At 50.7% G+C, this 21402-nt stretch overlaps 1 long non-coding RNA gene across 1 annotated transcript; it reads left to right on the plus strand.

Annotated features, from left to right (window-relative positions):
- The first annotated feature begins 619 nt into the window (after positions 1 to 619).
- LOC122241074 lies at positions 620 to 6883 on the plus strand. The gene is made up of 2 exons (XR_006221025.1): positions 620 to 873; positions 6524 to 6883. It is a non-coding gene; the product is annotated as an uncharacterized LOC122241074 (long non-coding RNA).
- The last annotated feature ends 14519 nt before the right edge of the window (positions 6884 to 21402 follow it).

The raw sequence follows: 21402 nt of genomic DNA on the forward strand, positions 1-21402 counted from the left end.
AACCGTTATGCAAGACAACATTCCAGGGAGGCGAGGGAGAACAGGCACACACGGCCTCCGAGATCCTACTAGACCCCTCAGCCTCTGCTGACAGCCCGGCCCAGGAGGAGGAACTCAGGCTTGGCTCGTGTCTGAAGCAGACATCTTTGGATGTTCTCGTGCCTTCCAAAGAGCGTAGACAGGTTGCTATGCTTCACAGCACAGAGGTGGTCTTCAGACGTCCGGGCAATCCCACGGAGCGGGTCGGCCCCGGTGCAGACGTGAGGTCTTGACACGGAAGAGAGCACAGCAACTTCTTGAGAAATGAGTCGTTTCCCACAGCGGAGGCTCCAGCCGGCCTCCCTGACCCCTGGGGCAGCTGTTTCCATGGCACCCGCTGGCACTGGACACGGGGAGAGAAAGAGCCGGATTGGACTCAGAAGGATTCATCATACGCATCGGGGGAGGGAAGAGAGAGACGTAGGGGAGAGCGAGTGCGCAGGCTGCAGAGGCTTCTTGATTGTTCTTTCATCTCCAGCCCTGTACTGGCACGGCGCTCTCCTTCCGCGAAGAGCGGGTAGGGTCGTCCGGATGGCACTGTGGCATCACAAAGATTTTTGCTGCAAGTGAGGTTCAGGCTCGTGCGTCAGAGGGCTCCCGAGGCTCTGGGGTCAGATGGCAGTGCCGTTTGCCGTCTCTGCCGTGAGCAGCTCAGCCACAGAGCAAGGCCAGCGACGGTGGTTTCGTGCTCTGCGTTCCCGGCATCGTTAGCGTGGAGGGGGGCACGGAGTACAGCGTACCTTCTCGAGGGACCGAGAGATGCCTGGACGCGGTTTCATCTTCAGGAGCGAGAGTCTGAAGGACAGAAGGACCAAGCCGACCGTGGGCGTTGACGTGAGTCAGGCAGCATTACAAAAACAAAACCCCAAGCCACCGCCCGGACCTCCTCTCTCAGTCAAGCAGGGCAAAGCACAGAGGAAACCATTAACCCCCCCGTACATTCAGAACCACTTAGAAATTTCTACTCGAAACATTACTAAAGGGAACACTTCAGCTTAGGAGAGAGAGTAGGTCTTCCCGCTGAAACATTCTTCTTCAAAATGATTATCGGTTAGCTACACCACATTTGTTTCTATAACAGTGATAACATTTACAATATTATGATTAAAGTAATGCATGCGAACCAGAGAAAACGTGCAACATATGAAATTGTAGAAAAGGAAGCATTGAAACTGCCCTTAATGTACCACCCAGAGACCATCACTGTTAAGATTTGGGGTTGTGCCCTTTATGTTTACAGTTTGTGGTATAAACATATATTTACGATACAAAATATAACTAGGCTAAACTGTGTATAGAGTAACTTGATTTGTTCTCATGTAATATTATGCACTTCTTTCCATGTCATTGAAATTTTGTAAGCACCACTGTATGTTTTAAATTTTTTTAGTGTTTATTTATTTTTGACAGAGAGAGAGAGAGAGAGAGAGAGAGCGAGAGAGAGCGCACGAACAGGGGAAGGGCAGAGAGAGAGGGAGACACAGAATCCGAAGCGAGCTCCAGGCTCCGAGCTGTCGGCACAGAGCCCGACGCGGGGCTCGAACTCGTGGATCGTGCAATCGTGACCTGAGCCAAAGTGGGACGCTTAACTGACTGATCACAGCGCTTAAAAAAAAATTCAACAGAGTAATGGGGCAGACAGAGACCACGGGATTGAGGAGGTTGTGCTAGGTGAGACCCTCAGAGAAGGCCTTTGAGAAAGTGAGGTCGGGCCAGAGACCCACGTGCTGGCAAAGCACCTTCATGGCAGGCCAGGCAGAGAAAATAAAGCTGATTACGGCCTGAGGAAGATGGCAGCCTGGTGGATTAGAAGAACCTCAAAAAGATGAGTGTGGCTGCAGTTAAGGGAGCAAGGGAGCGGGTGGCAGGAGGCAAGGTCAAGGCTCAGGCAGCTGGGCATCGGAGGCCCAGGCTCCGATGTGGATGGTGAGTGCGATGGGCAGCCATCGGAGAGGAAGGTCAGAACATGGTGTGGCTCGGTTTATATTTAACACAATTACTGTAGCTACTAAATTAAATTGGCTGTGGGGAGCAAGAGAGTCGAAGCAGACCCCAACTCGGTCTGCAAGGACAGTGTTACTGTGATGCCCAAAGCAGCTGAAAACATCGCAAGAAGGAGGAAAGACCCTACAGGCCAACCTTCCTCATGAATGCAGATACAGAAACTCTCAACGAAATACCAGCAAGTCAAGCAGCAGTCCACAGAAAGGATTATTCAGCATGACCAAGTGAGCTCTATCTCAGGAATGCAAGGTTGGTTTAACGTCTGGAAATCGATGCAGGGAGGGGGCTGGAGTTCTGGACACGTCCACTTCTCTGTGAAAACGAATCCTGAGATACAGCATCTCTGAGTGAAAATATAGAGAAGGGGATTTACTTGCTAAAAGTTTAGGGTTAGTGGTTCGTAAGTCACTGGGGTGACACGGCAGTCGAAGCGGTGAATCATCCCCTAGTCCCGGTACGACTCAGGCTTCTCAGGACATGTGTGTGGATGGATGCAAAAGGGAGAAAGGGCCCAGGTCCAGTTTTAGGGACTTTGTCCAGCAACCCATCCATGTGCCCCCCAAAAAATCAGAGCTAAATTGTCCACAGTCTCTGGATCCAAGCTCTGTTTCCCTCCCACCAGAGGATTGCAAGCTACTTTGTAGAAATGTGGTTTAAACTTTTAGCTGGTGCTTGTAGGAACAGACATCATCTCCTAGAGGAGATCTTGCAGTTTGAACAAGTTCAACAAGCTGTAGCACGTGGGGACCTGAAGGGAAAGGAAGGAAGGACGAGAACGATGTTTAGGAGGAGGGGAGATAAGATGCGGAAGAGAGCTCTTGGTGGAGGGCGTGGGGAGAGGAGCGAGCGTCTAACACAAAGCCTGTTCTCCCTTCCGGGGCCCCAGAGGGCTGGCCGTGTGAGCCTCCAGGGGTCACAGGACCGGAACCCACTAGGGAGAAGCGCCACCCCCCCAGCTGCCCACGATGTAGGTGTGGGGGAAACAGCCCCCGCGTAGAGTGAAGGCTGTGTTGTTGTCTTTCTGGACTCTCTGTGTACTTGAGACCCCCTGTGTATGCTTTGAGAACGGCAAGGAAGTGAAGCCAGCATGAAGCTCCGTCCCTCTCGTCTCTGTTTTCAAGGGCCAGCAGTGGACACGCATCTGCTCAGAAGTGACTTTCAGGGAGGACGCCGCTGCTGTTCATCTCGAAGAAATGGTCCCTGACCTAAGATTGTCAGTGTTCGGCTTTGAGGCCAACGAGCTGAGCCCTGCGAGCTTAAGAAGTATCTGTAAGTGATGGACTCAGAGCCTCGAGCTCACTTTGCTAGTAGGGGTTTGCATCCTGTCAAAGGATTCCAGAATGTTCCGAGGTGCTTTGAGCCGACTCCATGTTGGGTCATTTCCTTTGTGCACAGGCAGTGAGGTCACCTCTGACAAGCCTTGCTCTGTGTACTCCTGTGTTGTGGCACAGAAAGGATCACACATCCACGTTTCAACCTGACGGTCATCAGAGGAAAGAAATCACCAAGAGTTTGGCATGGTTTCCAGATTTCTCCACGGAGAAGAGATACGAGGCCTCGTCACCCTGGCTGCAGCCTGCCCGGCGCTTACTCTAGGAAAGTCCATCCACCTCCAGCCTTTTCCAGAGGCTGCTAGAAAATTAGCCTCTATATCTGTTGCAGACTCTTGACGAAAAAGATGTATCTTCCTCGTATGTCCTAAAATACTCCGCCAGGAATCCAAACTGTGAACGAATGCCATGTGAGCAAATAGATTTTCTTGTTTTCTCTCGAGAAAAGCTAAGCTGTGTAAATCTATGCTGTAGGTCTATGACTAAGTTCTCCCCCACGTCCCCCGTATCTAGAAAGGCTCATTCGGGCTTTGCCATCCACGATGTCTGGGAAAAGAGAAAGCACCACCTTGAAGGATTTAAGATTGTACTGAGAGACCCTGCTTGACGTGGAAATACCTGTAACCTCACGACGATTTGCGATCCGCATTCTTCCTGGCGGTAGAGCGACTGCCTCGCCCGGTTGCTACAGAGATTAAGTAAAGTGACGCAGGAGAAAGTGCCCGTGAGGGTGCCGTGTGTTACTCAACTGTAGGGATTGTTCTTTTCAGAGCATCAAACAAAATCCTACTTGCATGAGAACTCTTTATCCAGGTGCCGCTAATATGCCGGATACTTCGATTTGTTGTCAGCTTTCCAGGGACTCTGTGAGGTATCGGTCCCATTTTTTTTTTTTTTAAGATAACCTCTAGCTAGGTTGTCTAGAAGAGATGTTCCTAAGGGCTTAGAGTCTGGGAGACATTTTCTGCGCATATGAAGTATCTCTAGATGAAATTCTTGGACACAGGAAGAGTGTGGCGCTTGGATTTCGCGGAACGTTAACGGCACGGAAGCCAGAGTTGAGCACTCAACATGTACACCGATGTTCATTGCGGTGGGAGCACGGACGGTCAGTGGGCATCCATTCCCCTGAGAAGGTAAACGCAAAGATGAGAAGGCAAGGCGAGAAAGAGGGCACGCTTCTCCGATGACCTCAGCTCCCAGGTGTCACCTCACTGGCTGGTGTTAAGGAGAGGTAGCGAGCTCAGTCTTCCCGGAGTTGTTCTCAAACCACTGGTCTGGGGATGGGAAGAGAGGCTCACGGTGGACGGAGGCACAGGGAAGGGTTGAATGCAGATGCTACAGGGACACGAGACACGAGGCGACCCCAGGCTCTTCGGAGCAGCTAGAAAGAAGGGTGTCTTCTCGCATCATGGGTTCGGAACGTCCTAGGCTGGACAGCAGACACAGAGAGAAGAGAGAAAAGACAGACCGGACGTTATCGTAGAATAAAATCACCAGGATAAAGAAGCAGACAATGGAGCTTCTGGGTCTGTTGGTAGGCATGCTGTTCCTTGGGAGTTTACTTTCAGTGTGTCCCTGTGGCAGAGAGGTGGAGGACCGAGATCAAACCCAGGGTGACTTGTTTTAAAATAGCTACTGGCTGTGTCTTGTGGACCCGGTGTTGTTCCAGGTGCTGTTCCAGGCACTACAGAAAGGACATCGGGTGGGCCCAACACTCCCGTCACGTGGGCTCCTGTCGAAAGCAGAAGTCGGCACGCGAAGCAGAGGTTATGAAGCTGAAGGATGACCCTTTACCAAGGACGATCCAGATCCAAGCAGCCCAGACTACGCCCGGCCGCCACAGGGAGATGGGAAAGGGAGCCCCCGAGGACCCTCCAGGGTCCCGCCAGCTCCTCATTTTATTTATTAATTTATTTTTAAATGTTACTTATTTTGAAGGAGACAGAGACAGCGCGAATTGGGGAAAGGCAGAGAGAGAGAGAGAGAGAATCCCAAGCAGGCTCCGCACTGTCAGCGCAGAGCCCAACATGGGGCTCAAACTCATGAACCGGGAGATCATGACCTGAGCTGAAATCAAGGGTCGGCCGCTTAACCGACTGAGCCACCCAGGTGCCCCTATAATATCTTAAGACAAATATTCCTTCCATTAACAGATGAATCAATAGACAAAATGTGGTATATACGCAAGATGGAATATTACTCGTCCACAAAAAGGAGAGGACCTGGGGCATCGTGGAGGAAGCTCAAAGACCAGATGCTGAATGCAAGGAGCCCGTCACCCAGGGCCACCTGTGGTGCGAGCCCATTTATAGGGAATATCTAGGATAGGCAAGTTCAAGGAGACAGGAAGTAGGTCTGAGGTTACCAGGGGTGGGGGGAGGGGGCATGGGGAGTTACCGCCAACCGGTAGAGAGTTTCAATTTAGGATGCTGAAAAAGGTTTGGGGAAAGATGTGATGATGGTCACACGACACTCCCAGCGTACTTAATGCTGCTGAATGGTGTGCTCAAAATGGTTCAGATGGAAAATTTTATACCATATGATATATAGATAGGTAGCGATTGCCATAATTGTACAAAATAATGTAATACACCCTAAGCCACTGAATCGTATGCTTTCAGTGGCTGGCTTGTATGGGATGCGACTGTCTCCATAAAGCTGTTTAAAAAATAAACAAGTATTCTTGATTGTCGTGTCCTCAGCGCGTGAATGTTACTGCTCTCGCTTTCAGTTCCTTTAAAGGGAAAATAAAGAGACGGACTAGAAAGAAGAGCTTGGTGTCCCCAGTGGCCCCCCAAGGACCCGTCTCCACCCCACCACGCCCTCCCTCTCCTGGGATACATCTCCAGCCCCCTCCCAGGCGGGGACCCTCCGGCCGTCCTGCTCAGCAACCCGGGGAGGGACCCGTGGCAAGTGCCGGCCGGTGGACACGCTGAGCCACAGCAGCCCGCGGGGCAAGGCGAGTGTGGAAACACCATTGCTTTTGAAAGTCGGTCCCGCGGAGTGGACACAGCTGTGCGCATTCTTCCTGGCTCTTGCCTTTCAAAGCTGATCTACAAACGTCCAGCCTGTCGATGCGAGGTGGTTCTCTTTAATTAATGACGTGCAACTTCGTTCTGATTTGTTCTGTGTTTGTTCACTTCCAGGGTGCCACTCGGGCCTCCTCTCTAAGCGAAGCAACTATGAAGGAACGGCTCAGGTTGCATAACGGGGGCCCCCAGGCGCGTGTGACCAAGCTGCCGCTTCCGGCTTGTACCTTTCGCCTCTTTGCAAAGCCACCCGGGAGTCAGCGGAAACGTGTGTGGTGGGCAAGGGAAGGGAAGAAGTGTGCTCCGAGGACAGGAGAGCGATCTAGCCGGTGCCCGTGCATCTGTCAAGCCAAATGTGGTCTTTTGGGGGAAAATCAGCTTCTGAAGATGAGGTTTACAGCAGGAATGACCTTCTACAACTTTGCGTATCGTATCTCCCCCTCCTCCAAAAAATTAATAAAACCAGCGGAGTCGCTTTTTTTTTGTTTTTTGTTTGCTTTTATTATTTTTTATTATTTTAATTTATTCATTCAAATTCAAGTTAGTTCACATACAGTGTAGTGTTGGTTTCAGGAGCAGAACCCAGTGATTCATCATATGGCACCCAGTGCTCATCCCAATAAGTGCCCTCCTTCATGCCCATCCCCCATTTAGCCCTTCCCCCCACCGCCTCCCCTCCCCTCAGCAACCCTCGGTTTGTTCTCTGTATTTAAGAGTCTCCACCGGGCACCTGGGTGGCTCAGTTGCTGAAGTGTGGACTTTTTTTTTTTTTAATGTTTATTTATTTTTGAGAGAGAGAGACAGAGCGTGAGTAGGGGAGGGGCAGAGAGAGAGGGAGACACGGAATCCGAAGCAGGCTCCAGGAGCCTGAGCCATCAGCAGAGAGCCCGACGTGGGGCTCAAACCCACGAACTGTGAGCTCATGACCTGAGCTGAAGTCAGATGCTTAACCGACTGAGCCACCCAGGCACCCCTAAGTGTCGACTCTTGATTTCGGCTCAGGTCATGATCTCACAGTTCAAGAGACCGAGCCCTGCAGTCTGGCTGTGCCCTCATACCACGGAGCCTGCTTGGGATTCTCTCTCCCTCTCTCTCTGCCCCTCCCCCAACCCCGTGCTCTCTTTCTAAATAAAATAAATAAATAAAGAGTCTCTTATGGTTTGCCTCCTTCTCTGTTTTTGTCTTATTTTTCCTTCCCTTCCCCTATGTTCATCCGTTTTATTTCTTCAGTTCCACATATGAATGAAATCATGTATTTGTGTTTCTCTGACTTATTTCGCTTAGTGTAATACCCTCTAGTTCCAACCACGTAGTTGCAAATGGCAAGATTTTATTCTGTTTGATCGCTGAGTAATATTCCATTGTGCATATAAACCACGTCTTCTTTATCCATTCATCCGTCGATGGACATTTGGGCTCTTTCCATACTTTGGCTGTTGTCGATAACGCTGCTATAAACATCGGGAATCACTTCTTATTAAGATATTTGTAACCTACTCTGAGATGCTCATTCTAGGGACAAACATTCATTTCTGAAGAACTTCCAATTCTGACACCTACATCTCCAACACAATGCTCCGGAAGACACACACACACACACACACACACACACACACTCACGGGTACATGCAGACGTAGTATGTTCCAATTTCTTCTTAAGTGGTGGCAGACACAACCCTGCGACTGCATATCTGGGTTGAGCCGAGCACCAGAGACCGGACCGCACCTCAGGCCTCAGCAGAGATGTGCGGCTGATTATGGAAAACTTGTCCCAGGGCAGCAAACGATTGGTCTGGAACTGGGGGGACTCCAGGGGCAGAGCCAGCATCTGGACCGGGAAAGGATTGTCATCCGGGACCAGAGATGGAGCCATGGCTGAGGCAAGACCAGGAAGGCAAAGTAGGAGAGCTGGGGTGTTGGGGGCTTGGCTGTCCATGTAAGAAAGGCTTAGTGGTTATTCCTTAATCTTCTTTCCAACTGTCCCCCTCTTATGTGCACGCCCCAGCAGCCACCTGAGGATCGTCGGGGACCCTGTCCTCACTCCCTCAAGCCCTTCTCGCATCCAGTTCTACCAACTTTATGCTCTTATTCTGGCCCAGTAGCTCTCGATGGACAATTACGACGCTATTACAAAGTCGTGTCATCTCCACCTGCCCTCTGTCACGTGTAGCCCAGTATAATCCCCCCATGTCCTCCCCCCTGGAGATCCTTGGAAACCACAACTATGCTTGTGTTCCTTCTCTGCTTGAATCCCTTCTACGGCACCACACCTTCAGGCTAAAAACACGCACACTGGACGTGGCCTCTGGCTCTGCGTGGTGTGGTCCATGGGCCTCCCTGGCATCTAACTTCCATTCTCATGCCTCACCTTGGCTGCCTCCCACAGGCCCCTTGCACGGCCTGTCCCTCCTGCATGAACCCCCTTCCCTCCATCTTTCCTCAGCTAAGTCCTGCTTATCCCCAGATGTCAGGACACCTGTCACCTCCCCAAGAAGGCTCCCCTGCCTGCCTCCCTCGAGCAACACCCCAGTTCACCTCGGAATACGACTCCATGCCTCGTCCACTGAGTAGTGAGACTCTCACCATTTTACATTTACTTATAGATTAACGGTGAACGGCTGCCTCCCTGTGGGCCACCTGCCTTATGAAGACGGAGCCACGACCACACCTGCGAACGGTTCATCAGTTCCTAGGTGTACATTATCTCTCTGGGAGCGTGTAAGGTGTGGGCTCCCGGGGCCCTCTGGGCTCCCTCTCGGCACCCCAGACCCAAGCGAATACTTTTGCTCCTTGTTCTGCAAATGGTTGAAAGGAACAGTTAAGAAGTCATGTCCCTGTAAACGTTCCACGTGAGCTGTTGAGAGTTAGATGACCTTTCACGAAAATATAAAGCCCTGCTTTATAAACTACAAATGAACATAGATACATAATGAAGGTAGCATGAAGAAATGAATCAATGAGCAAAGGGCAGGAGGGAACGTTACAAAGAAATAACCATGAGGTGCCTTACTGGCTGATTACCCGAAGGAACATTTTTAAAATTACGTAATGCTAAGAAACATAGATGACACACGCTACAAGGAAATTGCTAACAAACATACACCCACATCAGTCAGGTGGCAGAATGGTCAGCGTGCTCCCCAAAGCATGAGGGTACATAACTGGGGAGCAAAGGACCTCCCCAGGGGGGTCCCAAATACTCTTCTATTCAGAAGCATGTATTGGTTTGTTTGTGCGTTAAAAACCTACACAACAAGCATGTCCAATGTGGGACTTCATACATATTACTGCTCAGGACAAGGCTTAACAAGGAAGAAAATAAATAAATAAAATGTAAAAAGTCTATTTACAGGGGGAAAAAATAAGCTAAGTCAGAGGTTGGCAAACCATGGACCAGGGCCAGGTCTGGCTCCCAGACTGGTTTTGTACAGCCCGCAAGCTAAGAATGTTTGCTTTTATATGCTTTTCAAAGGGTGTTAAAAAAAAAATGAACAGATGGCTGAGATCATGTGTGGCCTCCACAGTCCAAAATGCTTTCTTTTTTTTTTTTAATTTTTTAAAAATGTTTTATTTATTTTTGAAACAGAGAAAGAGCGTGAGCAGGGGAGGGGCAGAGAGAGAGGGAGACACGGAATCCGAAGCAGGCTCCAGGCTCTGAGCTGTCAGCACAGAGTCCGATGCGGGGCTCGAACCCACGAACCATGAGACCATGACCTGAGCTGAAGTCGGACGCTCAACCGACTGAGACACCCAGGCGCCCCCTAAAATGCTTCCTATCGGGCCCTTTGCAGACAAAGTTTGCCAACCCCTGAACTATATAATCACCGCGAGGCCGGAGATGTGGCGACAATGTGGAGAGTGTGTGGTGGGGGGACACTGGGGAAGCACAACGCTCAGGAAAGAGTGAAGCCGGCCACGCCTGAATCCACATCTCTACCTTCAGCTCCGTGGCCCCGGTTCACTATGTAATCTTCCGAAAGTGTTGCCCTCAAAGCTATAAAATGGGAGTCATAAGAATTCCTGCCTCCTAAGGGTGACGTGCGAACTCAATGGGTTCATTCATAGAAAGCACTGCGTATTATGCCTGATGCCTGGTAGGTACTCAGTGCATGTTAGTTATTGTTGTTTTTTTAAATGTTTGTTTTCTCCACCACAGAAAATTGGACAAATATCGCAATGCTCCGAAAGATCCCGCAGAGACAATCCCCATTGCTATTCTGGCGCGATACCTTTGGCTAGCCGGTTTCATTCGTGCGCTCGTCTACTCCGTCCTTCGTTTATTTTGCGCAATGTGCCAGTTGGGTCCTCCGAGAGGCAGATGCTGAGATGGAATCAGGAATATAGGAAGGTTATTGGAATTAGTAGCTGTGGAAGATGAAAGAGGGAAGGAGGGAGCGGGAGCGGGCAGGGGAGCCTTCGACGGCAATGCAGCTCGGATGAGGTCCCGGCCGCCGAGCAGGAGGCGTTCCCTTGCTGGGCAGAAAAGCCCACATCCTAGCATCCTCTGGGCCTCACTCCCTGGGGCAGCCCTGCAGGGGGTCTGTTCCGGAAGCTGAGGTGGAATCTGAAGTCGCTACAGGCTGCAGGATAGCAGGTCATTGTCCTCTGTCCTGCAGGGAGAGACAGCAGTCCCCACGGTGACCGCCACAGTCCACCCCTTCCTCCTGGGCATCTGTTCTCCGTACATCACCAGGAACTGCACCCCAGGGATCCAGGGGGCCTCTATCTGAGGGAGGCTGCAGCTGGTACTCCCCTGCTTTTTAAATTTTTTAAAAAATGTTTATTTATTTTGAGAGAGAGAGAGAGAGAGCAAGCAGGGAAGGAACAGCAGGAGGGGGAGAGAGAATCCTAAGCAGGCTTCACACTGTCAGCGCAGAGCCTGATGCCGGGGTTTGATCTTATGAACCGTGAGATCATGACCTGAGCCAAAATCAAGAGTCGGATGCTTAGCTGAGTCAACCGGGCACCCTGGTACCCCCTTCTCCTGTCTCCCTCCTCTGCTGTCCATTGTAAGTTCCCCTCACCCTCAGACATCACTTCGGCAGGCCTGGGTCTTGTGACCCCCGGTGTTGTGACCCAGGCTGTCCTGTCTCTCCAGCGGGCAGAGCCCCTGGTTAGCACCTCCTTCTCAGGCCGAGGTTGCCACAGGTGACCCACTCATAGTCACCACAGGGCACCAAGAAGCTGGAAGGGGGTCACCCGCATTCCATGTGGGCTCACCCCCACCCCCCGCCACCTGACTCTGTAAAAGCATCCCTGCCCCCTCTGGGTGAGCAGATCCAATTATCCCTGCCAAGACGGTGACTCCTCTCTTACCTGCCCAAGCCTGGGGGCAGAGTCCCCTGAGCTCTGGAAGCAGCTGCGGCTGGTACTTTACTACAGGGGGCTCTGGAGGTTTCCCCCAGCAGCAAAGGATCCCCTTTGGAGACCGGGAACCCCGAAGAGCCCCAACTTGAAGGGAAGGGAGGTACAAGGTCCCCGTGGAGTCCTTCGGAAGGAAGGTGTGCTGGCTCGGGTCCTCTGAGGAGCAGGTGTCCAGATGGGAGTCCCCGTGGAAGGGCTGCGAGGAGGGGAGGGTGGGAACAGCGGGTGCAGGAAGAGCCTTCAGCTCTCGCAGGCCAGACACCTGTGAGGGAGAGAGAAGCCAGGACCGGGGCAGGAAGAGTCCCAGACCACAGCGCGGTTCCAACAGCGGTGTGGCCAACCCCATGGGAAGTCCCTGAACAGAAGTCAGCATTATGGGGCGGGGTGGTGGCTCAGTCGGTTAAGCCTCCGACTTCGGCTCAGGTCACGATCTCGTCGTCCGTGAGTTCGAGCCCCGCGTCGGGCCCTGTGGTGACAGCTCGGAGCCCGGAGCCTGCTTTGGATTCTGTCTCCCTCTTTCTCTGCCCCTCCCCTGCTCGCACTCTGTCTCTCTCTGTCTCTCAAAAATAAGTAAATATTAAAAAACGTTTTAGAAGTCACCATCAGAAGTGCTGGGTAAGAAAGACTTCCCGCCATGATAAAGATGTGACTGGTGCGTGGGGAGAGGCGGGCGGGGGCAGGGGGGCTCTAGGCAACCAGGAGAGGGCCCCAGAGGGGAGGCCTAGTGCCCTGCTCAGCCTCAAATCTTCTACAAGCTAGAGCCAGCTCACTGCTGTCCCTTGCAGTGGGGGGCGGGCAGGGGGAGGGGGTGATTTGAGTAGTGCGCCTCCAGGACCGCCTCACCGGGCATGAGCGCGTGATCGGTTTCCACTTTATTGCCAATATTGTTAAATGACTGCTTATCTTCTTTAGGATGAGTCCAACAAGGATGAATAATTTTAGTGCCTATTTACAAGTATTTACATTGCTTAGGAGAGGTGTCTCAAAATGAAATTCCAGGGTCAACACTATGATTATTTTTAAGATTCTTGGTACACGGCGCTAATTTGGAAGCATTTTTCTGCTTCAGCCAGCAATATAAGAGCATGTTTAACTCCTTGAAAAAGGCCAGCTTAGGGGAGTCTAGTTAAAAGAAAAGAAAAGAAAAAACCACTTTCATACTGGTGTTTCTTTCTTTATTGCAACTTCAATGGGATCTCTGAGTGCCATAGGGATTAGACATTTTTTCATAGATGTCATTGAACCAGTAACGTTTTTGTTTTTGTTTTTAACTTGGCAATGTGCATCTTCTGACAGGTGGGTGCCAGGACAGGACTGGCCATGCCAGGGACCCACCAGAACACTGGCCTGCCAGGGAGGCTGGGGGGGGGGGGGTGGATGTGGGAAGCCAGAAGACCGTGATGAGGGTTTGACTCCACATGAAGGAGAGAAGGAAGGAAGGAAGGTTCCGGGAGAGGCTCTCAGCTGCAGTGCGGTGCCACGTCCCCAGGAATGGCCTCCTTAGTGGCCCTGCTGTGCTCGGTTCCCTGCCTGGGAGCAGCCCGCAGGACGCTGGCCCCCGTGTGAACGTGGTGACGGGTTTCAGCAGCAGCCAGGCCCTTGCTCAGTGAGGGTCCCTGCAGTCGGAGATCTGAGAGGTGAACTTCCATGGTCGCGACTAAGTGTCTCACGTGTTTCGTCCACTCGTTGGTGGCTATTGTAGCGGCATTTAATTGATTTATATGAGAATTGAATGTAATCGCTAGCATTTCACTTGCCAATAATGTCTTAGACGTGTCTTAAGATTCTCTTTCAGTTTTTCATATAGGTTGTTTTCAAGTAGCCTAATGTGTCTGCTTTTTTTAATGCCCTTTTTTACACTGTAACCTCAAGAAATAGGTTTGCTTCGTTTGAATTTTTGTATTTGAGTTTTGTTTGTCGGAAAGTGTATTTATTTATTTTGAAAGAGAAAGCACGAGCTGGGGAGGGGCTGAGGGAGAGGGAGAGAGAAAATCCCAAGCAGGCTCCGTGCTGTCAGCCCAGAGCCCCGACTCAGGGCTCGATCCCACAAACCGTGAGGTCCTGCCCTGAGCTGAAATCCAGAGTCAGACACGTAACCGACTAAGCCACCCAGGCGCCCCCCCTGCTTAACTTTTTGAATCGTTTCTAGACTTTATTTTAACGTAGGGTTTCAAGTTAAGTACGAATGGTCTTAAAATGCCAAATCGCTAGCTGATCTCCCCCACAGCTGTTTGAACACCCCCCTCCCTTCTGTGTTGAGTCCAATGTCACTTTTATCAGATGTTATATCCTTATCTATGCTTCTTGGCTGTAAACGGTGTGTCAAAACCTCTCGTTTTCCCAGCTCCACCGCTGAGTCCGGATGGTGGCCTTAGCAACGTTATTTTCAGGGCTGCGGGTTTATCGTGTGTTGGCCATGGTGCCAAGAACTGTGTCTGACTCTCGATTCACACCCGCAACTCCATTACAGACACTGGTCCTACCCCGGCCTAGAGAAGAGGGCTCTGGGGCTTCTAAGGGTTCACTTGAACTCGACGCTGGCGAGTTACGGCGGCGGAAGACTCACACAGGCAGGTGCGCCCCCATCGTCCGGCCGGGGACAACTGTGGGCGTCTATCCTGCCTCGACAGCTGAAGACGCAGGAGTGTGTGAGCTCCCCAGTCTGTCCCTGATCCATCAGTCTCTTCCAGAGCAAAATCAGCTGCCGGTGCCTAGCTTTGGGGCACGTGTGGATATCCCGCTGGGCAAGTCACGTGCGCCCCCTCTTCCTGCTCAGCGTCTCCGAGCAGGCGTAAGTTAAGCTCCAGTTAGATGGACTTAAACCACGAACGGTTGAAACATGTGTCTTAGTTTCCGGAGCCTGCCATAACAAAGCATCAAGAACCGGGGGGTTTAAAACAACAGAAATGTATTCTCACACAAATCTGGAGGCCAGGAGTCTGAAACGGGGATGTTGGCAAGGGCCCGCGCTCTCTGAAGGCTCTAGGGGAGAATCTGTTCCAGAACTTTCTCTCAGCTTCTGGCGTTGCCCAGCAATCCTCGGCGCTGCTTGGCTTGTAGAGGCATCCCTCCCCCTCTCTGCCTCGTCGTCGTCACGAGGTACTCTCTCTCGAGCTCCTGTCTTTTCTCTTCTTATGAGGGCACCGGTCACCTAGGGTGAAGCCCCCCACCCCCCACCCCTGCTCCAGAATGACCTCATCTTAAGTAATTACATCTGCAAAGGCTCTTTTCTCTTGGATGCGGTGAGAGGAAGCCCAGAGCCTGTGTGGGTGGTTTGTTTCCTTCTCTGTGCCCGCAGGGTGGTCCTTCCACTGTGTCCCTGTGACCCTGTGCTCCGCACGTGGACTCAGGCCCCATCTTGCCCTTTGGAGGTCTTGGATGAGTCGGTCTGCTCAGCAGACCCAACCCTTTCCATGTGCAATTACTCTGGGGGGCGGATTCGTGGCCCCCAGGCCCCAGCTCAGGTCTCCAATCCAGCGTCCCCTGCACAAAAGCTGACGGATGAGGTCTGACTACCTGAATCGTGTGTCTGACCTTCAAGTAGTCTGGGATCTGGGAGTCAAATTGGCGACGTGGCTGGAAAGGATTGGAATTGGAGGGCCAGAATTCACGCGTGGAGAGAGGGAAGCTTTTGGCCGGGACGGGGGCAGCAGCTGGACGGCTTGGGAAGCTCAGGGTTCAGGGGGGCATTGCTGGCAAGAGAGCGGCCAGGGCGTGGGGAGAGGCCGGCCCAGGTCTCCGCAGTCGCCTTGACCCGACTCACCCGGGCCAGCTGGGTCACAGCAGGGACGGCAGAACCAGAGTGAGTCTTTGCAGCCCCAGCCAAGGGAGCTGCCGGGCGAGGGCTGTTCAGGTCACAGCGGCCGGCATCTTTCTTGGTTTTCTCCGGTTTTGTAGCCGACTCGGGGTATCTGCTCAGAGAGGTGAGCTATTCTTCTCTGCATCTTGTCTGATCTGCATCTAAGGTCAAGGCAGAGAGATCGAGGGCTGGTGGGGTCCCCCCACCTCAGAGAGTGAAACGAACCCTCTGGGAGCGCTGAGATCCGGACATGTGGCCATGAGGATTCTGGGGTTTGGAAATCAGAGGTGGCCGGCACACAAGGCACAGGAGCTCTTTCACAGACACGTGGAAATGCAGAAAAGTGGAGTCTGGGTAATGACATTAACACGCCTCTGAAGGGCAAAATAATCCTGCCGTGAGCATCTGAAGGGACGTCCCAGCCCACGAGACAAAAGAAAATACACACGCTCTTCTGTCCCCGGCTCCTGGCACAGAGCTGCTAAAACTCTTGTAATTCCCTAAGGGAAAAGAGAAGCCTCTTTTGTTCTAATATCTGGTCTTTGACCTGGGTTCTTGACATCGAGCTCCGAAGTCCCCTGTCATTTCCTGGGTGATACGGGTGACTGGATCTGATGAGGCGACTCTGGGGGGCTCCTGGATGGAAGGGGCTCACCGGAAAGACTAAGCCATGTTCAGAAGCCTGGAATTTTCAGCCCCGTCCTTAGTCTCCAGAGAAGGGAGGGGGGCTGGAAGTGGAGTTTATAATCCAACATGCCTAAGGGAGGAAGCCTCCAGAAAATCCCAATAGTGTGGGGTTCAGAGAGAGCTTCTAGACTGAGGAACACATCCATACGGGGAGGCTGAGTGATGGGGTTCTGGTTGATGGCGGGGTTCGGAGCCGACGGCCAAGAAAAAATTCTTGGAGACGTCTTCGGTGCAAAAAGGTGATTTTCTTAAAGCACGGGGAACAGGACCTGTGGGCGGAAAGAGCTACACCGTCAACATGAGGATCTCCCACTTGACAGGGACAGAAGATCCTGAGCTCAGGGCCCTCCCACACCTTGCCCTCTGTGTCTGGTCATCGGGCTGTCTGTTTGTCCTTTTGTAAACCGGTAACGGCGTTTTCCCGAGCTCCAGGAGCTGTTCTAGCAAACAATCGGATCCAAGGGTAAGAGGAGGTCGTGGGAACCTCCAACCCGCAGCCAAGTCAAACAGAGGCTGCGGGTAACCTGGGCACCTACCGCTGGTTGGTGATGCCTGAAGTAGGAGGCGTATGACAGAACTGAGCCCTGACCTGGCGGGATCTGACGTTATTTCCAGATGGGTAAGTGTCAGAACGGAGTTGAAATGTAGGGCACACAGTTGGTGTCACAGAATCCCACACATTTGATGACCAGAAGTGTCAGAAGTATTCTGGCTAAAAGTAAAGGATATACATGAAAATGAGAGACTGGAGGTTTTTCCCATACACAGACCCTGCGGAGACCTAGGGCGACAGTTAGAGAAGTTTCCGGAAGCGATGGAACTGCACAGAGAGAGGCAAGTCTGGATACAGCCCGCTCCCATATTGGGCCTCCGGTCCACAGAGCGGAATGCTGCGCAAAGATAGGTTTGGGGGAGGGCAGAAGCATCGATCCCACCGGGCCACGAGGCACTTCAGAATCCTCAATGGCAGCTGCTCTTCAGAAATCCGTGGAGGGTGATTGTCCCGCCAAAAGAAATGCTGAAAGGGAGAAATAAATTAACCTCTAGGAGGTAGGTTTTATGGGCTGGCCCAATTCCCCAGCAGGAGGCAGCAGAAGCAGCCAGGGTGGCCAGGCCACTATCACTCAACGGCCTACCCTCAGTGTAGCGCCCAGGGGCCAGGAGCTCAGGGCTCAAAGGGAGGTGGAAATTAAAAGTCTTTCGAAACTCAGAATGCGCAAAATGGAACCCAAATCTAAGACCTGGTGATCGGAGTCTCATCACCCAGTGTCCTAGAATTTTCGGGAATATGGGATATCTCAGATGCTCATCTTCGACTGTTTTTCTTTGTATCAAACCGCTGACGGGAAACCATCAAAACCCTAGAGGAGAAAGCAGGAAAAGACCTCTCTGACCTCAGCCGCAGCAATTTCTTACTTGACACATCCCCAAAGGCAAGGGAATTAAAAGCAAAAATGAACTGTTGGGACCTCATGAAGATAAAAAGCTTCCGCACCGCAAAGGAAACAATCAACAAAATTAAAAGGCAACCAACGGAATGGGAAAAGATATTTGCAAATGATATATCGGACAAAGGGCTAGTATCCAAAATCTATAAAGAGCTCACCAAACTCCACACCCGAAAAGCAAATAATCCAGTGAAGAAATGAGCAGAAGACATGAATAGACACTTCTCTAAAGAAGACACCCCGATGGCCAACAGGCACATGAGAAGATGCTCAACGTCGCTCCTCATCAGGGAGATACAAATCAAAACCACACTGAGATACCACCTCACGCCAGTCAGAGTGGCTAAAATGAACAAATCAGGAGACGAGGGATGCTGGCGAGGATGTGGAGAAACAGGAACCCTCTTGCACTGTTGGTGGGAATGCAAACTGGTGCGACCACTCTGGAACACAGTGTGGAGGTTCCTCAGAAAATTAAAAATAGATCTACCCTATGACCCAGAAATAGCACTGCTAGGAATCTACCCAAGGGATACAGGAGTGCTGACGCATAGGGGCACTTGTATCCCAATGTTTAGAGCAGCACTTTCAATAGCCAAATTATGGAAAGAGCTTAAGTGTCCATCAACTCACGAACTGGATAAAGAAATTGTGGTTTATATACCCAATGGAATACTACTTGACAATGAGAAAGAATGAAATATGGCCCTTTGTAGCAACGTGGATGGAACTGGAGAGTGTGATGCTGAGTGAAATAAGTCATACAGAGAAAGACAGATACCATATGTTTTCACTCTTATGTGGATCCTGAGAAACTTAACAGAAGACCATGGGGGAGGGGAAGGGCGAAAAAAAGTTACAGAGGGAGGGAGCCAAACCATAAGAGACTCTTAAAAACTGAGAACAAACCGAGGGTTGGCAGGCGGTGATGGGGGGGGGGGGATGGCCATTGAGGAGGGCACCTGTTGGGGTGAGCACTGGGTATTGTATGGAAACCAATTTGACGATAAATTTCATGTTAAAAAAATAAAAATAAAACGCGGAGGCCAAGGGCTTGTGCATTTTGTTGTTTTGTTCTAACTGCTTTCTACGGAATTAAAAATTTTTTGCGCGCTTGTCCTCACTCCCTAGAAACATGACCCTCACCAAGGGTTCAGGTCAGACAGTGGGAGAGACCCTCCTGCTTCAGCCTTGGCAGAAATTATTGCTGCCAATTGACTAATTTACAGATTTCGTTAAAGAGTCGCTGTTCTGTTCAACACCTTCCCAAAAGACACAGTGACAGCACAGAGGTCCAGGACCACTGCAGTGACCTCATTTTCCCTTTGAGACTCACCCCTTTGGATTTCTCACGATTATTAAAATGCTCAACTTTTCTGGAAGCTGATTTGAGAGCAGAAGCCCTGAAAAGACTTAGAACTTCCCCCACCGATGGGGAAAGGGCGTGCACATTTTGGGGAGAGGTTCTGCACTGCAAAATGACTGTATCGTGTATCTTGCTTAATTCAGGTGTAACAAAAGATCATTGAAGATTGAAGTCATTGAAGATCATTGAGGATCTTGAAGATCATTGAAGATCAGTGAGGAGTGATGTCCCTTGAAAACTCACTTTGCCTTAGGCCATTTCAATTCAAGCATAAATATTCTGAAGACAGAACAAGTTAGATGTTTTGAAAATAGAAGAGAGTAAGGAGGAAAGCACATATGCAAATGGGTATGTGTGTCTGTATTTTCTTTAATTCTTGTTTTCTTTCCTGGGCCATAAAACTAGGGAAACTATTCATATAACAGAAAACATACTTGAAAAAGATGCATTTGGTTACACTCACTTTTTAACTTTTTTTCTTAATGCTTTATTTATGTCTGAGTGAGAGACAGAGCACGAGTGGGGAAGGGGCAGAGAGAGAGGGAGACACGGAACTTGAAGCAGACTCCAGGCTCTGAGCTGTCAGCCCAGAAGCTGACGTGGGGCTCGAACCCATGAGCAGTGAGATCATGACTTAAGCCGAAGTTGGAGGCTTAAACGACTGAGCCACCCAGGTGCCCCATACATTCGCTGTTTAAATGCCCTATGTGGAGACACAATATATTTGTTCTTATTTACATGCATGAACTCTATTACACGAGCAATATTTGTTTGGAGAATGAGACAGAGTTCTCATTACTGCTGAGGGGTGGGTGGCACACAGATTCCTGGAGGGAGGTGGGGGAACCCGACTGGGTCATAGCTACGGGCAGCGTCCTAGATCCTACCACTGGGTCTTGGCTCTACACTACCAGGTACCAGCCACAAGTGTAGGCAGGTTTCCCAACTTCCTAAGCCTAGGTTTCCTCCTCTATAAAAGGGTAATAATAATACCAACTTCATGGGGCACCTGGGTGGCTCAACTGGCTAAGCGCCCAACTCTTGATTTCAGCTCGGGTCACGAACTCACGGTTGGTGAGATCGAGCCCCACTTTGGGCTCTGTGCTGGCAACACGGAGCCTGCTTGGGATTCTCTCTCCCTCTTTTCCTGCCCCCCCCGCTCTGTCCGTCTCTCTCAAAATAAAAAATAAACTTTAAAAGAAATTTAAAAAATAATAATACCAACTTCATAGGGTTGTTGGCAGAATTAATTAGGACAACGAATGAAGAGTATTTGGCATGGGATAAACAGTCGTACACGTCAGTTGTCATTCGAAGTCTCATTAACGAGGCAAAGAGTGATGGACAGCTCAAGCTTTCCACAGAAGTTTGGAGACATGAATCCCAAGGCTTAGTCTTCTAGAAACAGCTAGGAAATCTCTTGCTGTCTCTGGGGTTCAGCCCCCTCACCTACAACGTCAGGAGCTTGGACTTGGCGATGTTTAAGACTCACCCAATTTCCAAATCCTACGCTTCTAACTCAGCCTCCCACCAAATATCTTCCAGGTGCCATGGCTTCATTTACTCCCCGAAGGACCCACCAAAATGGGTGCTGGTGAGTCTGCTTGTGTCGCACAAGGACACTGGGGCTGACTGGGTGGGACAGCACGACAGGTGGAGCTGAGGGCTGACCCAGGGACACTGCACACCTTTCTCAACCTCCCTTTGAGTCCAGAGGTCTGCGTAGAGATTCGACTAAAGGAAACCCATGCGTCATCCAGTTAAAACCGTGCCACAGGGTCCACACCGATTTCTGCATTTGTATTTACCGGTGTGCCCCTCCCTCCCGCCCTTCCCTACCCTGCTGTTCACACACTGCTACCCCAAGTGTCCTTCCCAGCATCCGGCTGTGTTAATTAGCGTGGAAATGACAGCTTGGACACTGACATGCGGTTATGACCCCCACACACTTCCCCTTGAGCTGTGTATGAGGACTCCGTGAATATATTTACCGCTGTTTGTACGGGCAAATTTTGATTCATGTCAGACTTTTTAAAAATCAATGTACTATGTAAAAGAAAGCACGGTCCCACCCCCAACCCCCAGCATCACTGAGCATTTAAAAGACGCGGGTGGTTCCACTTATGAGAATCACATGGGGAAATGTATTGACTGATACATTTATGATTCTACTAAATGGATCATTCTGTTTTTAAAAGCAGAGGGAAAATTTATCTCATGAAACTTCTAATTAATTTTTTTAAGTTTATTTATTTATTTTGAAAGAGAGGGCACATGTTCGAGAGCAGGGGAGGGGCAGAGAGGGAGAATCCCAAGCAGGCTCCACACTGTC

Source organism: Panthera tigris, chromosome C1 (genome assembly GCF_018350195.1).
Source record: "Panthera tigris isolate Pti1 chromosome C1, P.tigris_Pti1_mat1.1, whole genome shotgun sequence".
NCBI classification, from domain to species: Eukaryota; Metazoa; Chordata; class Mammalia; order Carnivora; family Felidae; genus Panthera; species Panthera tigris.